A 27,060-nucleotide genomic window follows, 5' to 3' on the forward strand; every position below is an offset into this window, starting at 1 on the left:
CACTTGCTGTCACTTGAGTTTTCGATTTTAGCCATTCTGACTAGTATGAGGTGGAATCTTAGGGTTGTTTTGATTTGTATTTCCTTGATGACTAAGGATGTTGAACATTTCTTTAGGTGCTTCTCAGCCATTCGGCATTCCTCAGCTGTGAATTCTTTGTTTAGCTCTGTACACCATTTTTTTTAAAAAGAAGATTATTTGGTTCTCTGAAGTCTCGTATATGTTAGTTATTAGCCCTCTGTCGGATGTAGGATTGGTAAAGATCTTTAACCAATCTGTTGGTGTTTTGTTCTAACGACTGTGTTCTTTGCTGTACAGAAGCTTTGCAGTTTTACGAGGTACCATTTGTTGATTCTTGATCTTAGAGCCTAAGCCATTGGTGTTCTGTTCAGGAAATTTTCCCCAGTGCCTATGTCTTTGAGGCTCTTCCCCACTTTCTCATCTACTACTTTTAGTGTTTCTGGTTTTATGTGGAGGTCTTTGATTCACTTGGACTTGAGCTTTGTACAGGGCGATAAGAATGGGTCAATTTAAATTCTTCTACATGCTGACCTCTAGTTGAACCAGCACCATTTGTTGAAAATGCTTCTTTTTTTGCATTGTGGTTTTAGCTTCTTTGTCAAAGATCAAGTGACCATAGGTTTGTGGATTCATTTTTGGATTTTCAATTCTATTAGCCTTATTTATAATAGCCAGAAGCTGGAAAGAACCCAGATGTCCTTCAACAGCGGAATGGATACCGAAAATGTGGTACATTTACACAATGGAGTACTACTCACCTATTAGAAACAATGACTACATGAAATTCTTAGGCAAATGGATGGAACTAGAAAATATCTCCCTATTCTGTATAAGGTAACCCAGTCACAAAATGGTAAGTACTCATTGAAAAGTGGATATTAGCCCAAAAGCTTGGAATACCCAAGAAACAATTCACAGACAATATGAAGCACAAGAAGGAAGACCAAAATGTGGATGCTTTGGACCTTTTTAGAAGGGGGAACAAAATACAGGATGAAATATAGAGACAATGAGTGGAGCAGGGACTGAAGGAACGGTCTCCGAGACTGCCCACCTGGGGATCTATCCTAAATGCAGCCACCAAACCCAGTCACTATTGCTGATGACAAGAAGCATTTCCTCGCAGGAGCCTGATAGGGGTGTCTCCTGAGAGGCTCTGCTAGAGCCTTACTCATACAGATGAGGATGCTCACAATTAACCATCGGACTGAGCCCCAGGATCCCCAATGGAGAGGAGGTAGAGAAAGGACTGAAGGAACTGAAGGGGTTTGCAACCCCATAGGAAGAACAACATCAACCAACCAGACACCCCAGAGCTCCCAGGGACTAAATCACCATCCAAAGAGTACACATGGAGGGACCCATCGTTCCCGCTGCATATGTAGCAGGGACAGCCTTGTAGGAGGAGAAGCCCTTGGTCCTGTGAAGGCTTGATGCCCCAATGTAGGGGAATGCTAGGATGTTGAGGTGGGAGTGGGGAAATCATCATAGAAGCAGGAGGAGGGGGAAGGGGGGCAGGAGAGGGGGGAAATGGGACAACATTTGAAAGTTAAATACATAAAATATCCAATAAAAATAAAAAAGCAAAAACGAACAACGAAACCAAAACAAAAAAATTGAAAAAATTTAAAATAGTTCATTGTATATATGTGTAATGTCTTTAAATTGTTAATTTATCTTTTGTGCTTTCTTCCCTTTATATATTTTTTCTTACAACCCTTAATCATATTTCCCCCCTTCCATGTCCTTCCCACTTCTCTACTTATGCAGTTTTTTTCTCTCAAAAAATGAAAATTAAAACAAAAAAGCAACTAACTAGTAAGAAATAAGACTAAAGTGAAACAAAAATAAAATAAATATGGTATCTGTTTGGTATTTACAGTTACTCCTATGCATGGAGTCTGGGGCTGCTCTGGAGTATGGTTAATGCCTAGTGACACTCCCTTGGAGAAACTGGTAGTTCTTTTCCCAGCAGGCATTAGTTGAAAGTGTTCTTTTTCAGAGGAAGAGTTTGTCCACTTCACTTCTCAAGTCTGGGATTTTGTCTGTTTCTAACATATACAGGACTTGTCACAGCCTCTGTGAGCTCATGTGTGTATCAGTCCTGTCCTTGTGGTCTTCTACCATCACTTTAGTCACAAAATAAATAATACTGTATCTGTCTCTATATAATATCAGATAGTGCTACATGCCAGCAGAGTAAGAGGCTAGAGAATTAGAAAAGTCAGTGGACAGAGAAGATTTCATGCACTGTGCAGATATAACAGCAGACTAGATCTGTATACAGAACATTTCTCACATATTTGTATGACATGACAAGATTTCCTTCCGTTGAACCTAGCTGTGAGACCAGGGTAGTCTACAGACCACATGGCTAGTGTATTCCTAACAGCTCTCACACTATGCCTTCTTAATTATTTAGTGGAAACCATATTTTCCTTAGAAATGTTATTATGAATTTATCTTTTTTTTATTATGTTTTCCTTTTTCTAAATTATTATTTGTTTGTTTTTTTCCTTTTCTTTGAAAATAGATTTTTCCCTTTATATCATGTATCCTGATATGTTAGGTTTCTCCTCTACTCCTCCCAGTCCTTCCCTATCACCCATCTTACCTGGACTCCCATCCCTGCATCTCTCATTAAAAAACAAACAGGATTCTAATGGAAAGTGATAAAATAAAATAAGATTAAAAAGAAAACTAACACATTTGAATAGGGAAAAAAAAGCCCAAGAAAAGGCCCAACAAAAAGACAAAGTTGCAGAGAACCAGTTGCTCTCACACTCAGGACTGGAAGCCATAACATATACACAAAGGGCCTATAAGGTAAAGAGAGAGAAAAATATATAGACAAAATTAAGAAGATAAAGATAAAAGATAACAATTTTTAGAAAGAAGGAAAAGTCCTGAGATGACATTTTGAGACAAAGACCTTCCAAAGATGCCATTGATTTCATTATCTCTTGGCCATCTGCTGCTCGTCCTGCAGTCTATCCATAGGAGTAGTTTGTTTCCCCTTGGAGAAAACTAAATTTACATTTGCGAATGTTAGCCACTGGAGACAGCTTCTGGCTAAGGGATGGGGTCACGTGTCCACGTCTCCTTTCAGCTCCAGGACTGGTCTGGTGCAGACCTGTGCAGGCCGTGGGCATGCCGCCTCAGTCTTTCTCAGTTCATGTGCTTGAGCATGTGGACTGGCTTTGTTTGCCTGTTGCGTTCCATTTGCTTTGGCTCTTACACACTTTCCTCTTGTGCAGAGTTCCCTGAGCCCTGACTGGAGAGGTTTAGTAAGACTTCTATGTAGGGCTGAGTGTTCCAAGGTCTCTCACTCCTCGTTATGCCTGGCTGTGTCTCTCTGTGTTTGTTCCCATCAGCTGTAGGAGGAAGCTTCTCTGATGCTGGCTGAGGAGGGCAGTGATCAGTTTCCCTGGCTGGAGTGTTGTTTTCATAATGTGTTCTTGCATAGTTTTGTAAAAGCTCTAGTGTCAGCTATTAGCTTTGTTAAATATTTCTCAATTTTTATGCAGCAAAATTTATCTGTAGTAGTCAGTAAACACTGATAAAAATCATTCCAAGGTTTAGTGTATGCTTTGTCTTAGTTAAGTTTTCAATTGTTGTGATGAAAACCATGACCAAAAAGCAAGTTGGGGAGGAAATGGTTGATTCTGTTTACTCTTCCACATCATAGTCTATCACTGGAGGAAGTCAGGACAGGAGCACTAGCAGGGCAGGATCCTGGAGGCCGAGCCGATGCAGAGACCATGAGGGGTGCTGCTTACTGGCTTGTTTCACATGACTTGCTCAGCCTTCATTCCGAAACTGATACTTCTTCCTCTAGTGACTCTAGCTTGTGTCCAGTTGACACACAAAACTAGCCCACTGTTGTCCATTATTTCACAGTTAGAGTAGTACTTCTGAGTTTTATTCATATGACTGGCTGATAATGCTGTATATTTCTACCTATTATCCTTTGATGGGACTCTCATACTTGAAAGTAAGTTATTTAGTAAAAGGGTCTTCAAACTAGTAATTAGGGAAAATTTTCATTTCTTGCTTCTTTGTGGTAATCCCAGTCCTTCCATTTGGATGCTGAAGCCATTACTGAATTTCTGTTGTAGCATGTATCATTTATGATTTTATACAAATAATGATATTAAAAACTTGTTAAAATATGCCTTGACTGTATAGTTGCAGTGCCCATAAGTATGGGTTATTTGCTGTTTGAGCCTTTTAAATGACATCAGCTGGTTAATGAAGTACACCCTTGACTCTTCATAATGTATTGTTCAGGTGCATCCCCAAGTCTCTGTAATTGTACAGGTGGGCATGTGCAGCCCTGAGTCTAATATTGTACAGGTGGGCAGGTGCAGCCCTGAGTCTAATATTGTACAGGTGGGCAGGTGCAGCCCTGAGTCTAATATTGTACAGGTGGGCAGGTGCAGCCCTGAGTCTAATATTGTACAGGTGGGCAGCTGCAGCCCTGAGTCTAATATTGTACAGGTGTGTAGGCATGTTGCCCCGCTTGCTTCTCATAGCTCGTATGCTTCATTACTTTGTGAGAAGAAAATGCAATATGAAACATTTTTTTTAAAATCACTCTTAAGTTTGGTAAGATGAATTAGCTTAGGTTTAAGTTAGAAGGCTTCAGTGTCAGTTTATGATTATAATTATATTTACAGGGTTTGGCATGTTACTATTATGTGAAAAACAGGTATGACCTTTTGAGAGGTAAGTTTAGTAAAATAGGACCTATATTTATTAATTTGTTTTAATTTATGTGATAGGAACTTCAAATAGTTTTTGATGAATAAAGGCATTCTGCCATATATAAATTTAAGATTATGTTGAAAATAAGGTTTTTATGCTTCCAGCTAGGATTTATGATCACAGCTGAATAGAGTTTTGGAATGGAAATCCATATTTTCTTTTTCTACTTTGATTATAGTAAAATAAGTACAAATTTATTTTCACTTTTGAAAATAATTCCTGAAAATTATACCTGGCAAAACCATTTACTAGAACCTATGTTTTAAATGACTGAACTAAAAATAGCCAAAAACCAAAAACCAAAACAAAAACCCAAGCAAACAAACAACAAACAAACAAAAACAAACCCCAAACTCAAGGTAGTTATCCACACATACATCTTGTAGCTAATTGATTTTAGCGTATTCATCAAGAAGACTTGATGCTCAGAGTGAAAGGTCCAGAGTTTTGTCTGTCACTTATTTTACAGAAGTTAAGGTCCTATAAAAACAGTTATAGGTAATACTGGAAATTGTTGTGTCTGAATTTTATGGTTTATTTCTTTGTTAACCTTTTATGTTTATCCACATCTTTTCTTGAGAAAAAGTGGCTGAAATTGTCAGTTCTATTCCTAACTATCTACTCACGTGTGCTAGGACAGAACATCAGATAGGATCTTTATTTTCATGTATGATGTGGAATCTTCCATTTCAAATCTGTTAACAAAGTGTATGAGTCTATACTAAATAGTGTGACATTTTATGACTGACTTTTGCTGGCTCTGTGGGGTTTGGTTGCTGTCATGGCATTCCTGGGAGATAGGGTTTTTATGAGATAATTGGGTTATTAGGAGGATAAGACATTTTTCTAGGGAGCTGGGTTAGTTACTGTGTTGCCTTTCTTTGAACACATTCTCTTGGCTTTGTGGTTTTTCTGTTTATATCTTCAGTTCAGCTACCTAGTTATTGATGCCTGCTTCTTGGACTTTCTAGTATTTAGAGTCATAAACCAAAACAAGTTTTTAGTATGTCATTTAATGTCCGGGGTCACTTCTGAAAGTCATTTACTTGCTCATGTGTGGATTTATTGGGCTGCTTCTGTTTCCTTGAAATAAATGTCTGTGTTTTTTGCTAGGATTATTCCGCTTAATTACCTCAGCTTTTTAATATTGATATCAGATAGCAGATTTTTAAAAGTGCTTTATCTAGATTAGCACTTATCTGCAGGGAGCTGTGCCGGATCAATTTGTTAGGCCATTAGAGAGACCAAGCTAAGTTAATTTGTATTATCTGTTTCTCATACGTACTTCTAGTCTGTAAACTAAGCATTGTAAATTTGAATTAGTTTGAAGATAATTTATATAAATTAAGAATTCCTGTTTTGTCTTTGAAATACAACTAGAAGAGTAATGTTAAATGGAAATGGCACATATATAATCTTTCTATTCTCAAATAATGATTGATATAATAAGAATGTTTTATATTAGTTAATATAGGTCATTTTATTTGTACTTAACTTTGGGATCCACAACTACTAAACATTATTTTATTTTGAAAGGATAGTCTTTGAAATTTTTTATTAAAGACTGAAATCTTCATGTGGTCATTTTCTTTTCAATGTAATAATTTTTCCAAGATACTTAGAAAGCTGTAGAGACACTGTGTCCATTGAAAGTTATTTTTCTGACAAGACTAATGTGAAGAAGCCTTCCTACAATCTTAAGTGGAGTCACATGATTCTAGAGCATTCTAGCTCTGTGTAATTTACTTTTGCCTTGTGACCATTTGAGTAAATTTGCCTTATTTCTGTTACATGAAATTGCTGTTTCCCAGGTGTTATCCAAATTGGGGACCTTCCAGCATGTCTTGAATATTATGGTAAATTGTTTCAGAATTAAGATTTGTGGGACTTTGAAGTAGTGAAGCAAAGGGAGAAGAGTCTAGAGTTAGAAAGGGCTGTTTTACATGAAGAAGTTTATTCAGCGCCATTAAAGATAGGCTAGTATTATTCCTTTAACAAAATTAAGAATTTGCTGGTTAATACTTATTTAGATAAGTGACTTTATTGATAGCAATGCACTGGTACAGTTGCTGCACAGCTAAACTGAGTGCTTTTGATCTTAATGTGCCAGTGTGGCGTATTCATGCATTGTATGGTACTTAAACAGTATTGCTGCCTGGATAAGTTATAAAGAACAAAATTTATCCTCTTATCATTCTGGACGCTGATAAGTTCAATCTGGAAACACTGGGTTTTCATAAGTTTCTTCTTGCTGTATCTGCCTGAGGAAGAGAGGCAGGACTAAGGGGAAATCTGTTCACACTTGGTAGAAGAGAAAACAAACTCCTACCAGCCCTTTTAATAGCAGTATTAATTTTTAATATCTTCCATAACTAAGTCGTATGAAGCAGACACCTTATGAACTCACATATCCCTGAAGACCTTTGCCTACCAAGACTGTGGCATTGGGATTATCATAAATTCATATCATAGCAATAGTGTCACACTAAGTGCTTTTATTTTTGACTTCAGATGAGCAAAGTTTAATGACGAATGCTCCAGGCATTATAATAGCCAGCTTAAAGATGCCCATGCCTGTAATTCATAGAAACTATGAGTATGTTTCTTTGAATGGCAAGAAGGACTTTGTAGTTAAGACACAGGCCTTGAGATTAGGAAGTTATTCTAGATTATTATTGTTTCAGTGTCAGTCACTAACTTCTTAAAAAATGGACGAGGGAAGCGAAACTGGATCAGATAATGGATAATGAAGACAGGAAAGTAAAGCATGGACAGTTTGGGATCTTCTGTTGGTGATGTTGAAGGTAAAAGAAAGGGACTGTGAGTCAAGTTAGATTAGTGTGATAGAAGTTGGAAACTTTCTCGACTGATAGCCAGGAAAGAAATGAGACACATTTTGTGGTGCTGGGGACTAATCCCAGAGCATAATGGAAATCAGAATATATTTATTGAAGATTTCATTGCAGTGAGCAGGAAATTTTCCATTGAGTTTCCCATTGAGACTCATTCTATTTGTTTAGTGCATATTCTGAAGAAACCTTGTGATTTGGATAAAAAGAATGGTGAGCTATTTAACTCTACTGTCCTAATTTGCTTAACTGAAATTAGTGGAATTTTTCCTTGTTTATAAATTGAGGTTTGGTTCTGGAAGAGCAGCCAGTACTTTTAAATACTGTGCCATCTCTCCAGCCCCCCAAAAATCAATTTTAAAAGAAATTTGAAAATGTGTAAATCTTAAGGATTGGGACAAAGGCCCAATCAGTAAAGTGTTTGTCACACAAGTATGAGTATTTCGATCCCCGGCAGCAATGCAAGAGGCTGGGCAAGGCAGCGTGCACCTGTAATTCTAGGGCTAAGTGCCAGAGATAGGAGGATCCCTTGATCTTGCTGGTCTAGCCAGTTAGTAAGAGTCAGGTTCATTAAGAGATCTTATCCTAAAAATTAAGGTGGAGGAAGAACGCTTGAGGAAGATACTTAGCACTAACTTTTGCCTTCTGCATGCTCATGCATACATACCTGCACACATGTGCAACAACACACACATACACACATAAATGGAGAATGGCTATGTTTCTTATATTAAATCATTAAGGCAGCTGAAGGCTCTAAAGCAGCAGTTCTCAACCTGTGGGTCATGACCCCTTTGGAGATTCTCTTACTTAGGGTTTCTGTTATTGCAAGGGAAACACCGTGACCAAAAAGCAAGTTGGGGAGGAAAGGGTTTATTCAGCTTACACTTCCACATTGCTGTTCATCACTGAAAGAATCAGACAGGAACTCAGAGTAAGAACCTGAAGGCAGGAACTGATGCAGAGGCCATGGAGGGTTGCTGCTTTATTGACTTGCTTCACATCCCTTGCTCAGCCTGCTTTCTTACATAATCTAGAACTACCAGCCCAGGGATGGCACTACTCACAATGGGCCCTCCCCTATGAATCACTAGTTGACAAGATGCCTTGCAGCTGAATCTCATGGAGGCATTTCCTCAAATGAGGCTCCTTCTTCTCTGATGACTCTAGATTGTGTCAATTTGACATAAAACTAGTCAGTAGAGGGGTCACATACTGGATATTCTGCATATCAGATCTTTATATTATCATTTATAACAGTAGCAAAGTTAACTTTATGAAGTAGCAGTGAAAATAAGTTTATGGTTGGAGTCAGCACAACATGAGGAACTGTATTAAAGGTCACAACACGAGGAAAGGTAAGAAGCACTGCTCTAAAGCTTTCTTTGGGAAGAGACTTGTAAAAAAAAAGAGACTTGTAAAAAGTCTCTGTATGGTGACCCAGATTCTCCAGCTTGATCATTGCTGAAGAGTATCTTCAGGGTGATCTCTTCACAAAATAAAACAAGAAACATCTCAATCTTTCCCACAGATCCTAATTATGACAATTGCGGGGCAGAGAATAAAAGTTACTTGGTGGCATATTGTTTACTGACAAATTTTGGGAATCATTAAAAATGGCTACCTAATTAATTGATGTAGAATATTAGTCCTTTTAAGACTAAGTAATGAAATTGATATTTTAAAGTGACTCAAACTTTAGTAATGAAAAATAAAAGCTAAAAAGAAATGTTAGGAAGATTCTCACTGAGAGGAAATGACTAAATCTTGTTGAATGTGTACTTGTGGGCTCATTATTTTAACATAACGGTCAGAACAACACAGTGTACATAAATTCTTCATTCATCAAAGTGATACATTGCCAACCCTTTAGAGACTCAAGGATATAAAATTATATTAGAAATGATTACAAACATTTCTGCTGTTGAATTTAGATTGAGACAGGAAAAGATAAGCTTTGAAACTATTTAGATCAGGGTTTAAATTCCATTTCAATCTGTCTTGGTGACTACTGACTTGAACAACTTCTTTCCTATATCTAAAGACTGTTGAGATTTAATGAGACAGAAGTTATAGAATTGCCTAAGTTCTTGCCTGGCATATAGCAGAGGCCCCAAAGGTTGCTTTTCTCTCATCCTTTTTAATTTAGTAGTAAAAAAAAAAGGAAAAAAAAAAAGAAAAGAAGTTTGTCACATTTTACTGGCCACCTTGGGTACATAACATACTCTGGTTGTTTTACCTTTCTGCATTTAAAAGTGCATTTGCAGTTCTAAACAAACAAACAACAACAAAAAAAATGATTGTTTCTTTTATGTGCACACTCCTCATGGATTTTTTCCCTCCAGACAGCTTCTTACTCTGCAGCTCAAGTTGACATGGAACTCATTGTGTAACCTCTGCTGACCTTAGATTTCTGGCATTTCTCTTGCCCCAGCTTACTGAGAGCTGGGATTACAGGGATGGACCAACATACTTGGCTTTCCTCATGAATTTGTTTTCTGAGAATAAAATGTCGAACTCTTAGTTTACATATTTTCAAGTTAGAGGTGGGCACTTGAAAGATAATAAAAAATACTTAAGGAAAGTATAATCCAAGTTCCTGAAGTATCAATTGAGAAAAGTCATAGTGACTTTTTATAACTTACCCCTTTAAATGGAGATGCATGTCTTTATCCCTTTAAGTACTTTGCAGAAGAGTTGAATATCTGAATTTGAGGCTAGGCTAGTCCAGGGATGGAGTTCCAGGACAGTGAAGGCTCTATAGAGAAACCCTATTTCACAAAACAAAAACAAACAATCATAGACCGTATCACATACTTGAATAGAAATGACATTAACTGTTTTTATACAAATTTTATAATAATGTGGTTAAGTGCTGGATAGATCCCAGATCCAAGTACTTTCATCACAAGCTAGTTCTTATGGCATTCAGCAGTCCTTTGAAGTAATGTCATTTAAGATGAAAGGAGTCTAATCAGAAATGAAAAGGGAGACATTAACAACAGAAATAGAGGAAATTAAAAAAATCAGATCCTACCCCCGTTGAAGGAATCAGAGAAAGAACTGGAAAACTTGAAGGGGCTCGAGATCCCATATGAACAACAATGCCAAGCAACCAGAGCTTCCAGGGACTAAGCCACTACCTAAAGACTATACATGGACTGACCCTGGACTCTGACCTCATAGGTAGTATTGAATATCCTAGTAAGATCACCAGTGTAAGGGGAAGCCCTTGGTCCTGCTAAGACTGAACCCCCAGTGAACGTGATTGTTGGGGGGAGGGTGGCAATGGGGGGAGGATGGGGAGGGGAACACCCATAAAGAAGGGGAGCGGGAGGGATTAGGGGGATGTTTGCCCGGAAACCGGGAAAGGGAATAACACTCGAAATGTAAATAAGAAATACTCAAGTTAATAAAAAAAAATCAGAGCCTATACAAAAGACTATACTCAACAAAACTGGAAAATCTGGTTGAAATGGACAATTTTCTAGACAGATACCAGGTACCAACATTAAATCAGGATCAGATAAACAATATAAACAGTCCCATAACCCATAAGGAAATAGAAATAGTGATTAAAAGTCTCCCAACCTGGGCTGGGGATTTAGCTCAGTGGTAGAGCGCTTGCCTAGGAAGCGCAAGGCCCTGGGTTCGGTCCCCAGCTCCGAAAAAAAGAACCAAAAAAAAAAAAAAAAGTCTCCCAACCAAAAAAAGCTCAAGACCAGATGGGTTTAGTACAAAATTCTATCAGACCTTCAAGAAAACCTAATACCAATACTCTTCAAACTATTCCATAAAATAGAAACAAAAGAAACAGTACCCAATTCAATCTATGAAGCCACAATTACACTTATACCTAAACCACACAAAGACCCAACAAAGAAAGAGAACTTTAGACCAATTTCCCTTATGAATATCGATGCAAAATACTCACTCAATAAAATTCTCAAAAACTGAATCTCAGAACACACCAAAATTAACATCCATCATGATCAAGTAGTCTTCAACCCAGGGATGCAGGAATGGTTCAATATGAGGAAATCCATCAACGTAATTTAGTGTATAAACAAACTCAAAGGAAAAAAAGTCACCTGATCATCTCATTAGATGCTGAGAAAGCATTTGACAAAATTCAACACCCCTTCATATTAAAAGTCTTAGAAAGGTCAGGACTTCAAGGCCCATACCTAAACATAGTAAAGCAGTAACCAATATCAAACTAAATGGAGAGAAACTTGAAGCAATCCCACTAAAATCAGGGACTAGACAAGACTGCCACTTTCAGTACAGGTTAGTTGAGACTGCTGGTCTTCCTATGTGGTCACTCTCCTCCTCAGCTTTTCCCAGCCTTTCCCTAATTCAACCACAGGGGTCCTCAACTTCTGTCTAGTGGTTGGGAGTAAGTATCTGCAGCTGTCTCAGTCAGCTACTTGTTGAGGCTCTCAGAGGACAGCCATGATAGGCTCCTGTCTGTAAGCATAGTATCAGTAATAGTGTCAGGCCATGGAGCATCCCCTTGAGCTGGATCCCAAGTTGGGCTGGTCACTGGACTGTCTTTCCCTCAGTCTCTTCTCCATTTTTTTGTCCCTGCAGTTCATTTAAACAGGAACAATTCTGGGTCAGAGTTTTTGACTGTGGGATGGCAACCCCATCCCTCCACTTGGTGCATTTTTCTACCGGAGGCGAACTCTACAAGTTCCCTCTCCTCAGTGTCTGGCTTTTCATCTCCGGTTCCGCCCTTTGAGTCATGTGAGTCTCTCACCTCCCAGGTCTCTGGTACCTTCTAGAGGGTTCCCCCTTCCCATCTACCCGCTCCTGGAGGTTGCATATTTGCATTCATTCTGTTGGTCCTCAGGCTTCTCTCCTGTCTCCCTCTCCATACCTGATTCCCCTCCTCTTTCTTCTCCCACTCAGCTCTCTCCCTCTGCCTACTGTGATTGCTTTCTTCTCCCTCCCAAGTGGGATTGAAACATCCTCACTTGGACCCTTCTGCTTGTTAACCTTCTTGAGTTCTGTGGATTGGATCCTGGGTGTTCTGTACTTTTTGGATTATTAGTGAGTACGTGCTGTCAGTGAGTACGTGCTGTCAGTGAGTACGTGCCATGCATGTTCTTCTGGGTCTGAGTTACCTCACTTAGTTCCATCCATTTGCCTACAAAACTCACAGCGTCCCCATTCTCAATAGCTGAGTAGTGTTCTGTTGTGTAAATGAACCGCATTTTCTGTATCAATTCTTCCGTTTTGGGACGTCTGGTCTGGAAATCAATCTGGAGGTTCCTCAGAAAATTGGAAGTAGATCTATCTAAAGACCCAGCTATACCATTCTTGGGCATATACCCAGAAGATGCCCAGCCATACCGCAGGGGCGTGTGTTGCATTATGTTCATAGAAGCCTTATCTGTGATAGACATTGTCTAATTTTATTTTTTAATGTTCTTCCTATTTATCTTTAATTATGCATGTTACTTGTTTACCTATTGGCTTCTTACCACAGTATTTAAAGTGTATTCACCTCGCTATCTTGGGATATTTTTGCCTTCATCTTTGTCCATGCGTAAGTTATTTGAGTATAGCTGTTCACATAGCAACCACATTACACTGCAACACTACCACTTACTGTTACCTAGGTATAAGGAGCCCTTGCTTCCTGGAGCCGTGAACTTAGTGACTCTGGGAACGGATAAGCATTTAACTTGAAGGTTTCACACCTCACTTATTTTGTGAATAACTCATTCTTTCTAGGTTGGACATGTCTGTTATTTTATAATACTTCTTATTTGCTTGGGGTTTTCAAATTTTAGTTGGGCTTTCTCATTCAAATCTTGGGATGGAGTTTGTTATTGTATTTTTGTCATCTTTTATTACTATTTGTAATTAGATTTCTCTATGTTTTATAGTTTCTAAGTTGAAAGTAATTATATATATATATATATTTCTGTAAATGTGATTCTGCAATGTCTTATGTAACTTGTGAGATACTCTGATTCTACATTTGAAAAATATAGATCCCTTACTGCAACATTTCTTTTTTCTTCTTCCTCCTTTTTCTTTCTTTCACTTCTTTGTTCTCTCTCTCTCTCTCTCTCTCTCTCTCTCTCTCTGTGTGTGTGTGTGTGTGTGCGCGCGCGCATGCGTTTTGTTTTTGAGACAGATGTCTTATTGGCTGGCCCTTAATTTCTTATTCTCTTGCCTCTACTTCCCTAGTTGAGGGGCTATAGGCATGTACCATTATATCTGGCTTCCTATGATTTTCTGTTAAATATTACATTGTGTTTCAACTTTCAGTAAAATGTAGGTATGAATAGTATAATTAGGGAATGGAAAAAATTAGTGGAATTGTCCTTTAGGAAGAGAAAATGAAAAATTTGTGAGATTGCTAACCTCTCACATCAAAGTGGTCTAGATATTGAGGTAAATATGGTAAGAGAAACAAAGGAGGGAGGGGGAAGGGGACAGAAAGAGAGAAAATACCTTGTTTAGCCTCCCTCACATGTATTTAAATCTAGGAAGATAATTACTGGACTGAGGGACTGGATCGTTCTTAAAGGTTTTTTGTTTGTTTTTTTAAGGACACAAAGTTAATTAGATAGGGAACCAGGAGGGTGGATCTGGAAAGAGCTGGGTGTATCTGGCTATGATCAAAACAGATTGTAGTAAGCTCAAAACTCTCAAAGAACTTATACAAGATGTAAAATAATAGTAAAAGAACACCTCTACCGTGCATAAAACTTTGCTATCTGAATCTATATTGTACATACATGAACATCTGATCACCCTTATTATAAACTCTATTCAGAATTAAGAAAAAATGTAATAAACTCCAAGTGTCAATGATGCTATTAAAGCACCCTTTATCGATACCTATTCTTTGGTGAGTAAATATTTCATGATGATTGAGGTAATACTAGACTACCTGGGGCTGGCAGATGGGGAAAAACACTAGGAAAGAAACCCCTGAACAATATCCAGAGTAACAGATGTGACTAGATCAAAAAAATCCTCATCAGGTGGACAAACACTAGATTAAAAGCAAACTGTAGTCATTAGAAATATTTATGAAAAAGAATCGTCTGCATCAGTATCTGGTCTGAAAATACAAAGACAGCAAAACACTTAAGAAAATAAAAACAAGTACATTTTCTTTTGTGTGTGTGTGTGTAACAAATGAGTTAATACCCCAGCTTCCTGACTTTTCTCTTCGTTCATATTCAGTCTGCGTTTCACTCAAACAGACTCGTTTCCTTGTAAAGCTTGCTTCGTGTGCTTGTTCATGCTGATCTGTGTGACCACGCTCCACTTGCCCTCATGTCACAAGCCAGTCTCACCTCAGTAAAAGTTCAAGTGCCAACTCTCCTGCAGCTACTTGGGGCACACACACCCTTTTCCTTTGAGCACCATTGCTCTTTTTAAATTAAATTAAATTTTTTTGTAGTTTTATTATGTTTTTCCTTCTGATTTGGAAGTTAACATTTGTTTTATGTCTGCCACTTTTGTAAGCACATAGAAACTCGTTTATGCAGTATCTGAGTTTGGTTTGAGGGCTGAGCGCTGTCACTGTGTCATGTAAAGCACCTTCCTCCTTCAGTGCTTACGGGCTAATAGATTTGTACGTATCGCTAGCCAGGCTGTGTGAGCACTGACAGGACTGAAGACCTGACGAGCAGTCATGAGGACGAGGCCTGAAGACTACTGCTCTTTGACAGCTCTGGGTAGTTACTGATTCTCCTGACTGGGTCCTATGCCATATGTTACTCATTAAGCTCTTCAAACATTTATGTAGCTTAAGAACTTATACTGTGAAACCAGTAAGCATTTTTGTTAGTATAAATGGTTATTGACAGATTATTATATCTAAAAGAAACAGCATTTCATAGGCTACAAAACTCATTCAATCTTGGGTACAGATGTCTTAATGCAAATTATAAATTTTAGGCAAGAAGAATTTACAAGTTAATGAAAGTTGAATTCTTTTGCTTGTCATTTCAAAAATTCTTTCCAGCCTACTCTGTGCAAAGATAGATTGGCTTTCTGGGTATTTTCTCCCCAAATCAGTTGCTTTTTCACATCGCGTTGACATTTAACAATATCCTTGCCATTCATTTGCTTCTGAGTATTGAGAGGGAAGATGTCTGGGTGATACTTCTTAAGGCCAGTCACTCCCTGTATTCCTCTTAAGTAGTAAATATTTGAAGGTTGGAAAGTAAGGGATGGAGAAGAAGGATATTATGATCTGGGACCTTCTTTAATTTTAAGACATATATTTTTATCCAGTTGGAGGCATGATTCTTCTTGCTTGACTGATTCTTTATGTGTTACAGTACCCCTTTTTCTGTTGTAATATTTTAAAATTTATTTTTGAATTAAGCCAGACTTCATGATTATATGAATGGGAGACTGCTTCTTGTTATGTTGTTACTTTTGAGGAATTTTTTAAAATCCATTTTTTATGTTGTGCGTATGAGTGTTTTCTAGTAGCCAGAGAGGCCTGAAGATGGTGTTGGAGTCCCTGAACTGGAGCTGTAGATGCTTGTGAACTACCATGTAGGTGCTAGGAACCAAATCTGGGTCTGCTGCAAGATCAGCCAGTGCTCTTTCTGAGGGGCCATTGCTCCAGCCACACTCCCCACCCTTTCTTCAATGCAGAGGTTATTATTATCTGTTCTGTTTAGTGTTAAATTTTAATAGTTTTGTGTTAAAAAAGATAAAAATATTCAACAACAGTACTTAATCATCAAAATATCAATTTAATTATAGACATTGGTCATGAAATTTTATAATTAATTATTTTGACTGAATGATATGTATATATATATCATGTATGAGTATAGTCATACTCATAGTTCATAGTTGTACCATTTTATATTCTTAGAGTGTACATATACACAAATACATGTACATAGATACATACATACATACATACATACATACATACATACATACATACAAACACACACACACAGCTACACACTTTGATGGGCAACAACTGTGCCCTATCATCCAGCTCTTTTTTATTTTGAGACAGGATCTCACTAACCCAACCAGGCTTTGAATGCCTGAATTTGTGAACCTGCTTCAGCTCAGCCTTCTAGCTGGGATACCAGACTCGTGCTATCAGGTCTAATGAATGCATGTTTTCTTTTTAATGTATCAATCAGATTTATATGTTAAATTCTCAATCTACAATACATCCACACAATAGATTCACTGCCAATTAATAAAGACATAAACCACTCAGTTAGACAAGATAAAATTCACCTGTCCACCTGGATCTGGGTCACCCTGCTCCGTCTTGATTTTCCTTGTTCCTCCTCTGTCCTTCCTAGACTTTTCCCCACCCACCCTTCCTTCTCATCCAGCGATAGGCTTCGCCGTGTCCTGGATCCAACTTGCTGCATAATGGCATCATCTTCCACATCACCCTTTCTGTTCAATTAAAAAAAAAATCCTTTTTTTTAACAAATATAAGCTGTGCACAACTATTACCATTAGAAACATCCAGGCAACTATGTTTTCTCAAAGTTAATTAGCTTGGGTAGGCTGAGAGACTAATTAGTCTTCAACTCCATCAGAAATCTGAGAATGACCAAAAATCTATAAACATAGGATGCCTAACATGGCTTTCAGAACTAAGATAGATTGTAGAGGCAAATTTCTACTAGCATAGTCCCCTGTTAGCAACACATGAGTGAAAGTCTTTAGCCTTCTGGCCCAGGATCAACTGACAGACCTTTGAAATGCAGAAATCTAAGAGGGCTGATAATTCTGGCTAGGCAAAGATTATCAGTCGACTATTCTGCATAATGTGTCCCTTTTCGGACAGTATAGTCAGTAGATGAAACAGGCAGTTTCTGCCCAATGGCTGCCTAGCCACAAAGTATTACCTTACCTGGAGGTAGAGATGTTCAATTTCTTTGTTAAATCTACCAAAGGGGAACTGTTAGGAGCAGATATGTCTCAACAAAAGATAAATAACTTTAACTTCATATTTTGTGAATTTCTGACGTTTTTGAAAACTATCTAAATATATAAGGTAATCTGGACTATTGTCCGTTAACTATTCTCAGCTATTTCTAATGAGAATATCTTAAAAACACCCTAGTGGTGAACTAGGAGCCATGAATTTGTTATTTGGCCCCTAATTCCTATTTTAATCAAGTCAGAAGTTTGTAATGACATCAGTAGAAGGACTTGGTCCAAACCTTATACTTTTAAAATTTGTGTAACAAATAAGTTCTATACCAATGTAAAAATATGACATTTAGTTACCAAATGAGATTATGGCTGTACAAATCAATTCTAGCTAATTTCTCCCTGTTAAAATATGACCATTTCTAAATTCTTCATAAAAACAGCCCTAACATAACTACCTTCAGTCCCCGAAAGTCCAGGGAATTGGGGCAACAACTCTTTAATGGCTTCTTCAAGCTGTACATGGGCGTTGAGATATCCTTGGGGTGTGAGTGGGTAGGGAAAATGGAACAAATGTTGTAGCCTGTTGTCTGTCTTGACTGGACCCATCTGAAAGTCCTTGAGATCAGGAATCCAAGCAGGTATATTCTGCAGTATATAATTCTCAAGACAATAGTTTTAGTATTTAGATAACTTTTGTTTGATTCTCTTGGATCTAGTTTTTCAGGCGGTCTACCTCTATCATCTGATCACTATAAGTCTGGAAGGTGTCCAGAGCCTAATCACTCTTTTTAAAAACACAAAGACAAAACCTTTCTTCCAAAATAGTATATCATTTAATTGGCAACCAGAAAAGCTTATATCTTTTCTTTTTTTTATTAACTTGAGTATTTCTTATTTACATTTCGAATGTTATTCCCTTTCCCGGTTTCCGGGCAAACATCCCCCTAATCCCCCCCCCTTCTTTATGGGTGTTCCCCTCCCCACCCTCCCCCCATTGCCGCCCTCCCCCCAACAATCATGTTCACTGGGGGTTCAGTCTTAGCAGGACCAAGGACTTCCCCTTCCACTGGTGATCTTATTAGGATATTCATTGCTACCTATGAGGTCAGAGTCCAGGGTCAGTCCATGTATAGTCTTTAGGTAGTGGCTTAGTCCCTGGAAGCTCTAGTTGCTTGGCATTGTTGTACATATGGGGTCTCGAGCCCCTTCAAGCTCTTCCAGTTCTTTCTCTGATTCCATCAACGGGGTTTCTATTCTCAGTTCAGTGGTTTGCTGCTGGCTTTTGCCTCTGTATTTGCTGTATTCTGGCTGTGTCTCTCAGGAGAGATCTACATCCGGCTCCTGTCGGCCTGCACTTCTTTGCTTCATCCATCTTGTCTAATTGGGTGGCTGTATATGTATGGGCCACATGTGGGGCAGGCTCTGAATGGGTGTTCCTTCTGTCTCTGTTTTAATCTTTGCTTCTCTATTCCCTGCCAAGGGTATTCTTGTTCCCCCTTTTAAAGAAGGAGTGAAGCATTCACATTTTGATCATCCGTCTTGAGTTTCATGTGTTCTATGCATCTAGGGTAATTCAAGCATTTAGGCTAATAGCCACTTATCAGTGAGTGCATGCCATGTGTGTTTTTCTGTGATTGGGTTACCTCAGTCAGGATGATATTTTCCAGTTCCAACCATTTGTCTATGAATTTCATAAAGGCATTGTTTTTGATAGCTGAGTAATATTCCATTGTGTAGATGAGCCACATTTTCTGTATCCATTCCTCTGTTGAAGGGCATCTGGGTTCTTTCCAGCTTCTGGCTATTATAAATAAGGCTGCGATGAACATAGTGGAGCACGTGTCTTTTTTTATATGTTGGGGCATCTTGTGGGTATATGCCCAAGAGAGGTATAGCTGGGTCCTCAGGTAGTTCAATGTCCAGTTTTCTGAGGAACCTCCAGACTGATTTCCAGAATGGTTTTACCAGTCTGCAATCCCACCAACAATGGAGGAGTGTTCCTCTTTCTCCACATCCTCGCCAGCATTTGGAAAAGCTTATATCTTGTACTCTCTCCCAGAGAAATGGCTGTAAGTCTCAAAATCACACCCATTATGAAAATTTAACAATTTTAAAAAAAGAAGTAAGCTAAATAATACTGTATGAGTCTGTTTAAGATTTTCTAATCTGTCATGCCAAAATATTTACCCAAAATTCACGTTAAAAGAACATGAGCTTCCTGTTGTGGTAAATATCAAAAATAACCACAAACCCTCACTAGCCAGTATCATCGAGCCTTATGGCCTTAGAGGGATAGTTCATAAAACAATTTGATCATATTTTTATTAATACCAATACTAATAAGTTAGCAACTTGTCAAACTAAGGTTTTAGCCCAAAATACATCTGTTAAGCTCTCTACCTGGAGCGTCAGACTATGTCACCACTCTTTGCTTGGAGTCAGTGACTAAGTTTCTGAACCGTGGGTGAAAATCTCCACGTGATTTGGATAAACTCTGCACTCTCTTCTTCTAACTATAAAAACAAATTTAGTCACATTTCTATTAATATCTGCCATTAAGAAGCAGGCAACTTGTCAAACTAGAACTTTAACCCAAAATTTCCATGGAGCCCACTTTAGAAAGAATGAGTATCCTGTAAGACTCATTAGAGCATTATATCTTTATACCATCTATCTGTTAGCTCTCTACTTGGACCCTTAGACCTCCCCTAACTAGCAACTTCTATAATATATACATATATATATATATATATATATATATATATATGTGTGTGTGTGTGTGTGTGTGTGTGTGTGTATATATGTGTATATATGTGTGTGTATATATATATATATATGTGAAATTCCCTACGTGATTCAGACAAGCTCTGTATGTAAGTATTCTAAAAGCAAATAAACTAGCCTTTTAAATAAATCATATCCTAATCAGAATCTGCTAAGGAAGCAGGGGACCTAGAGTCTGTGAGCAGATTCCCCCTCTGTTCCTTTAAGGTTCCTGTGCTTGGGCCATCACGTGACTCAACATGGCTCTGGGCCCCTCTTTCACTTAGAAAATAAAGCTTTCTCAGGCCGAAAACCTTTAATTTTTAGTGGATTCTTGCCTAACACATTGGTTCGCCACTTGTTGCAGTAAAAAATAAAAATAAAAAATGAATTGGCGGCTATGGGTACCTGAGTGTGCCACTCCACATGGATCCGTGGGAGCCGCATGCTCAGGTTGTTTCTCTGCAGGCCGCTTTCTCACACCGTCCCCTTGGCTGGTTGTTATCACTCCTGACACACACATCGCATTCTGCAAGCTGTTCTAGTGTGGCACCACGCCCCAGGCATTCCATAGCTGTCCTCCCTAGGCTGTCTCTCTGCCCTCCGGGAACTTTGCTCACATCCCCTGTAGCCCAGTGAAATCAAAATTCGAGAAACTTGTAGTTTATCAATTAGATTTAAATGTTGAATTCTCAATCTACAATACAGCTACACAATAGGTTCACTGCCAATTAATAAAGATATAAACCACTCACTTAGACAAGATAAAATTGACCTAGTCCACCTGGATCTGGGTCATCCTGCTCCATTGTCTCCATCTTGGTTTTTCCGAATGTCTGGTTTGTAATGGAAATGTTTTATCAAAAATTTATTTCTAAAACAATTTATGTTCCTAAGAAGCTAATGTCTTGGTAGATTGATTATAATATGTGTGATTAAGTAGTTAAGATTAATAATTTAATTTTTTCTTTAAGAAGGCAGTTTGACGTGAATTGAATTCAGAGTGAGCTGCATGTATAACTTCTCCTTTATTAGAAACCTGAATACCCCAAACCTTTTGTCTTTTGATAATCAAATTAGTGATCCCCTTCTCCTACTTCTTTGAGGTGGTTTTTGTTGTGTTACTCAGGCTGACCCTCCATCCCGAGTCATTGATCATTCTGCCCTGTCCTTTTCCATGGCTCAGTTTAGACTTCCAGCCAGAGGAACTGTAACTGGTTTTAAGTCAGCTGATGAGAAACTTGACCAAAAGGTCTTTTGAAAGTAGTTACTTAAAATGAACTTTTCAGGGTTAAAACTTAGAGATCTTAATTGAGAAAGTCAGAAGGGCCCCAAAGTTGACTCACACTCACTCTCCTCTTCTCTCTCTCTCTCTCTCTCTCTCTCTCTCTCTCTCTCTCTCTCTCTCTCTGTGTGTGTGTGTGTGTGTGTGTGTGTGTGTGTGTGTGTGTGTGTCTGTGAAGGCACACCTATACAGAGGTAGAAGACAACTTGTGAAGGTTGGTCCTCTCCTTCCTTTATGTAGGCCCTGGGTATTTAACTTAGGTCTTGAGGCTTGGTGGCAAGTACCTTTCATTTTGCTGGCCCAGGAGGAGTAGACATTTTTAAACCAGCATTGTAGAGGATTCGGATATAGGCTGACTACATTTTGAGTAGTATTTTAAGCAAGATACAGGAGTATGATTAGAAACTAAAAAATTGTTCACTTTCAATTCCTCTAGTATTTTCTGACGAATTAGTGTGTCAAGTACTTTTTTGGGGAAGACATTATGCAAGTTTTCATTTTTATAATCAACTTATTATAGTATATGTAGTTAAGACAACTTTGTACAGTAAGGTAGGTATAGTTTGCTAACATTTTGTTCTATAACAAAATTAAGAAAAAACATGGAAAGAAAACCATTAAAGTATGGAGTAGGTACATTTTCCTTCCTCCCTCCCTCCTTCCCTCCCTCCCTCCCTCCCTCCCTCCCTTCCTTCCTTCCTTCCTTCTTTCCTTCCTTCCTTTCTCTTTCTTCCTTCCTTCCTTTCTCTCTCCCTCTTTCTTTCTTTCTTTCTTTCTTTCTTTCTTTCTTTCTTTCTTTCTTTCTTTCAGACATGATCTTATTATATAATACTGGCTGGTCTGGAATACACCAGGATGACATAAGCTCATAGATATCTGCCTGTCACTGCTGTCTTGAGTCCTGGAACTAAAGATGTACACCACCACTCCTGGCTAGTGTTTTCATTTCAGCTGGCCCTGTGGCATGAATAATACAATAATCTTCTCTATCCAGTCAACATATAATATTGTATACCAAGAAAAATAGCCCATATATAGACTATGACATGGAATCATGAGTAATATGACCTGCTGATATATTTGCCTTTTTCTCTGCATTACCATATATGTTTCTCATTCCTACAGTCTATGTTTAGTTTGGCAAGAGTCTGCATTTTGTCCTCATTAACATGACAATTTTTATATTAAATTAAAAGTTTCTATCTACCTTGAGAATTATCATGTCTATAACTCTAAAGGGAAAGTAATTTCTTTATAATGTTATTATTCTGTTTTGTGCTCTTATTTCTTTTCATCTGGAAAACTTGGTATGCTTTGTAGTCTGCCCTGCTAGTGCCTCTCAGGAAAATATGACGCATTGTTTTCATGGAAGCAGGGTGAGGAAAATGACCTTGCTTCCAGACAGACCCAGTTTACTTTTATCTTAGTGAGGCTTCAGGGTTTGATAGTGGTAGACTTGATATTGGTGGCAGTGACACAAATGACAGCTCCTTTTACCACCTGCTGGTGGAAGTACAAAGCTGTCATGCTTGAAAGCCAAGGATGCAGCTTATTGGGGCCTGTAAAAATTGTGTGACAAGAATGGCAGAGACACTTAGGGTTATCTTCACTTTTTTATGAGAAAAGGGATCGATATCAGTTTACTGAACTCTGTTCAGTTGTAAAAATGAGTATTCCTTAGGCAGTGGTAGCTTTTGTACTAGCAACAAGCTCACTCTTTCTAACATGATACCACCCTCCAAATATGTACCACTACTTTAATATTCTAATGGTTATTGTAGCTCTTATGGTACAGTGTCAACTCATATTTCAAATATATCGAGCCAGCGAGCTACAGACTCTTTAATTATTTGAGTGGTTTTTGAAGAAAGGTCAGTTTTGAATTAGTTTTCTTTTGTTAACTCTAACCCACAATTTTATTTGTATTTCTCTAGGAGCTGAATATCTTTGAGTATTTTAAGTCTTTTTAAAAGAATTTGTTTCGATTACGTGTGTGTGTGTGTGTGTGTGTGTGTGTGTGTGTGTGTGTGTGTGTGCCCCATGTGTGTAGTAGGATGTGGAACCCCTTGGAGCTTGAGTTATAGGAGGTCGTGAGCTTTCTGATATGCGTGCTAGGAATGGAACTTGAGTTCTTTGCAAGAACAAAAAGTGCTCTTAACCACTGAACTGTGCCTCATCCCCTGTCCTAGGTCTTTGACTGGCATATCTCCTTATTTTTCTCTCTTATGATAGCACCTAACTACCATTTTCCATGTAACGTCTACTGTAAGTTAACTCATGCTTCATTTCTTTTGGTCTCATATATGCCATCAAAGGGGCCTGGATTCAAGACTGTCGGCAGATGGTCATCACTGAACTGTAAATACTCTCCAAGAAGTTCCTTTGTTTACTTTATTTCACATTTAATTTAAGGAAAGGAAGAAAAATGTTCTGTAGGGCTTTTTTGTTTGTTTGTTTGTTTCTTGCCTCTATTTAGAAAAAAAATATTTGCTTTTGATGCCAAGTTAAGAAATAGAAACCTTTCTTGCATTTTTCAAGGTGATCTTGAAATATAGCTTTAAGCTATTTGAGTCTATAGAAAAGGTTTAATTATTTGATCCTTTAATAGTATTTCTTAACAGTGCTATATTTTAAAAAGTCTTAATTTAAAATATTATGTTTATGTTCCAGATGTGGTGACTTAGCCTTTAATTCCAGTACTTAGGAGGTAGAGGTAGAAGTAGATTGACCTTTGTGAGTTCAAGGTTAGCTTGGCCTACATAGTGAGTCCCAGGACAGTCAGAGCTATATAGCGAGACCCTGTCTGAAAACAACAACAACAGTTTTATGCAGCCATTAACAAATAATGAAGAGATGTATATGATTAATTGAATTGATGTTCAATAGGAATTTATTGAGGTAAAAAAGGTAAAGGACGACTTTTATTTTTAATTATATGTATGTTTTTATTTTATTTTATTTTATTCTATTTTATTTTATTTTGAGAAAGGGTTTTAAGTAGTCCATGCTAGCCACAAGCTCTGTATTTAGTCAAGGATGATCTTAAATTTATGATCCTCCTGCCCTCAACTATGTGTTGGGATTTCGGGCATGGTCCATCACATTTGGTTTTATGTGGTGCTAGGGTTTTGTAAAGGATATATAAAATAAGGCCTTGGTAAAGTGATATTTATCAACTATTCAAAAAGATGCCTTAGTGGAAAGATGCATTCAACCAATTATGATATATAAAGTAGCTAATTCAGAAAATCAATCTTGAAATTTCAGTTTAGATGCCTGGCCTTTGATCCCAATGTTTAGAAACAGAAATATACATCTCTCTGAGTTTGCGTGGTTAATTCCATACCAGCCAGTATTAATGAGTCTCTGTCTCAAAATCAAAACTTAAACCCCCAAATCCTATCAGTCTGAATGTTTTCTGGTAATGAAATATTCCCGAATAATGTTCATTTTACTTTATTGAATTTTCCTCCCTCAGATTCTTAGTTTTGCTTGTTATCCATGTACTTTTTACAGTGCATAATTAAATAGTTCCATTTTGCAGGACAATCTGGTTTCTTATGGTTCTCCATGTGGCCGTGCTTCATTCTTCACTTTCTTAACACCAGTTGTCTGGTCAGCTAAAGCCTGTTGACTGGGGCTGTACCGCCCGTCACAGCTGTTGACTCTGCAGACAGTTGCTCTCATTTTGGCCCTGGCCAGCCAGTTGAGTCGTACTACACCCTTGCTAGCTTGTTGGTGATTCCGGAGGCCTTATTACTTGCTTCCATGTTTCTGCTGGCATTTCAGGTCTTGGGTAATGGTTCAGTGTAACTTCCTAAGCAACTTTCCCCTACAGGATAATTTTCTTCTAAACAGCAAATTAATTAATTAATTAATTTCTTTCTTTCTTTCTTTCTTCCTTCCTTCCTTCCTTCCTTCCTTCTCTTTCTTTCTTTCTTCCTTCCTTCCTTCTCTTTCTTTCTTTCTTTCTTTCTTTCTTTCTTTCTTTCTTTCTTTCTTTTTTGTGAAATACATTGTAGTAGTGTTCCTCAGTAGTAGTAGTAGTAAATTCAATATACTTGTTTTCTTCTTTAGTCTCTTAAAATATTACTTGTCTTTTATCACATTTATGCAGTCTGCCTCCTCTTTGAGGTATTTTCACCCTTTTTAAGGTAGCTCAGGTGCCACTAATCTAAAGGCCTAAAAAATTCTTTGGGCAGGACACAGAATATTCTATGCTTGACCTAATGTGGTAGTTTCAGTTGAAATGCAGGCACATTTAAATATTCCATAAATTACCTGTAGGGCATATATATATGAAGTAGATGAAACTTGTACTTAAAACCAGACCTGTCTTTAATTTATGTCATTAAATATGTACAGGCATCCAGAATACCGCAGCATTCTGCAGCACTCCATCCCAAGCAGTTCTGAGAAGGGAGGCTTGAGGTATACCTTGAGTTTGGATTCTTACATTCCTGTGGCCCATGACCTCCCCCCCCGCCCCTATAATTCAACATCTCTGCTGTAATGCTTGTGTATGGCAAAAATTTACAGCCCAATTGAATTACACAACCTAAATATATAACCACTAAATGTAATAAAATTTAAAAATCTTGTTGACCTTGAAATATAACCTCAAAATTACTGTGTGTGATAAAATCCTAGTTAACTATTTTCTTAAATTTTACTTTTACTTTTGAATATGATTTTTAAAGTTATTTTTATTTAGAGTGTGCGTATGCACACACACTCAAGTACCAAGCTGTTTATTGGAGGTTAGAGGGCGACTTGTGGAGTTATTTCTCTTCTACCTTTGTGTGAGTTCCAGGATTCAAATGCGGGCTCCCAGCCTTACCTGTCTGGCTGGAAAAGTCCAACTTTTAAACCTGGAGAAATGAGGTTTTATTGTAGTTTTTATTTTCATTTTTGAGATAAAAAACTTATGTGAATATGACTAACAATGTGAAATATAGAATACAGCCTTTTAACAAACATAATTGTGAAGAACTAAACTTCCCAATAGGTTTGAACATCTTTTTCATGGAGTAACAAATTTCCTAGATTGGCAAACAAAACAAAAAAAAGACGATACAAATTTCTGAACTATGGGATTCATGCTTGGCGTAGCTGACTCAACTAACTGAGATGTTAGCATCTATGTCTCAAGCACAGATTGGAAGCACATGGATATAAAAGTAGAATTATAAGGAAAAGTCCGTACCAAGTTTTCTCCTGCCTCTGTTGCATTTGCAAAAAGGGTTTTCATTATAAAGGAAAAATTAGCAAGAATGCTTTTGGGGCAAAATTACTACTGAAAAAGGAAAAAAATTACCATCAAAGCAAAAGACAGCCCAAGGAAAACAATGGTTTGTTTTTTCAATAGAATACAAGTCTGTGAAAACTTGAGGTCGGCTAAGCTCTCATTTACCAGGAGATGAGCAGTTGCAGCATTTATGGATTCTCTTCTGCACTGCTTTT

The 27,060-nt window shown here is 37.9% G+C and overlaps 1 protein-coding gene across 2 annotated transcripts in view; it reads left to right on the forward strand.

Moving 5' to 3' along the window:
* Positions 1-27,060, forward strand: part of Cog5 (component of oligomeric golgi complex 5) — a 297,903-nt gene that overhangs the window by 40,674 nt on the left and 230,169 nt on the right. The window lies entirely within an intron of this gene.

Source organism: Rattus norvegicus, chromosome 6 (assembly GCF_036323735.1).
Source record: "Rattus norvegicus strain BN/NHsdMcwi chromosome 6, GRCr8, whole genome shotgun sequence".
NCBI lineage: Eukaryota > Metazoa > Chordata > Mammalia > Rodentia > Muridae > Rattus > Rattus norvegicus.